We start from the raw sequence: 1423 nt of genomic DNA, 5'->3' as shown, positions 1-1423 counted from the left end.
ACTGAGGTTTGATTGACCAGGTCCCATGTAAGCCAGATGCACAAGGTGGCACATGCATCTGGAGTTCATTTGCAGTGGCTAGAGCCCCTGATATGTCCATTATCTCCTTCTCTGTCTCTCTCCCTCTATCTGTCTCTAATAAGTAAATAAAAATAAAATCTTTAAAAAATAACCTTTCTCAAAAATAAGGAATTTTTTATGCTGTGAAAACATCAGTTTTGGGTAATAATTACATTTATTCCTGCCCTTGCTTGTCCTCCAGGCATTAGTAACTTCTTTAAAATTCTGTTTTGCCTTCATAATGACATCAACATGCAGCTTGCTGGCTTTTCAGGTACAGCTTACCCTCTAAATGTATAACACTGTCAAATAAGAGCTCCAGTGTTATTTCACATGTCTGAACATTTTCAGCAAGTTTCAGTCTTCTGTACATTCTGTCCAGTCTTCTGATCCTGAACAGACAATATTGGAACTCCTCATCAGCCATCCCTTGCTTTTGCCACAAGTCACATAGCACCTGTTGTGTTGGTTACAGCACGTTCTCAGGGAAGGGATGCCAATAAAGAGATGATCACCAAACAATGGAGAATCACTTCCATTTAGTGGAGATGACGCATATATACAGTGTGAAAAGGCTTCAATCTGTCACTGCACCTGCACTGTCAGAGCCCATCTTCACCTACCAGGAGGGTCAGGGTGGTGTTCAGGTATGCATCTATCTTGTGAACACCTTTCAGGATGGTCTTCAGGGTGGGCCTCCAATCAGTGTTCAGGTCATGTTCCTGACTCTTGCCAGCTGCAGCCAGAAGCAACAGAAACTCAAGCACAGGCCACAGACTCAGGGCCATCAGCAGAGCTTGGTCTGAGGAGGTGAACTTTAGCATCTAGGTCCCTAGGCTACAGTCTTGCAGGCCTGGAGCTCTACCTCTGCAGATTCCATGCCCAGGCCTCCAGCTTCCCAATGCAACACTTTTGTCTGTCATTGCTATGCCCAAATTTCCCACCTCCTTTACATCATAAAATCATATTTAGCCATTTTAAATGCCAGCATTGATCTTGTTTCTCATTTATAGAAATTAAATTTAAATTCATAAATATGTATAAATGCATATGTTGATATGTATGTTTGTGCTTATATGTGTGTATTTGTAGGTCTCAAAACTAGAAATGGGAGAGGGAAAGGGGAAGAAGAGATCTTGAGGGCACTGATAAAGAGAGATTGTAAAGGAATACATTCAATGGGAAACCAGAAAAGGGTGACTAACTGGGAGTAGGGAGGGAATCAGTTGAAGCGGGAAGGGCAATATGGTAGAGAAATGAGTGAAGACAAAGCATAATAACACATGTGTGGAGATGCAATGGTGAAACTCATTGCTTTAACTACTAACCTGGGGCCAGGATAGCAAGATTCCCTGTGCTTTCA

The 1423-nt window shown here is 42.2% G+C and overlaps 1 pseudogene; it reads right to left on the bottom strand.

The window, feature by feature from the left end:
• Positions 1–277: 277 nt before the first annotated feature.
• On the bottom strand, positions 278–884 carry LOC101597166 (annotated as a pseudogene).
• Positions 885–1423: the final 539 nt, after the last annotated feature.

Source organism: Jaculus jaculus, chromosome 8 (assembly GCF_020740685.1).
Source record: "Jaculus jaculus isolate mJacJac1 chromosome 8, mJacJac1.mat.Y.cur, whole genome shotgun sequence".
Taxonomy (NCBI): domain Eukaryota; kingdom Metazoa; phylum Chordata; class Mammalia; order Rodentia; family Dipodidae; genus Jaculus; species Jaculus jaculus.
This window is presented reverse-complemented; position numbering and strand designations above follow the sequence as displayed.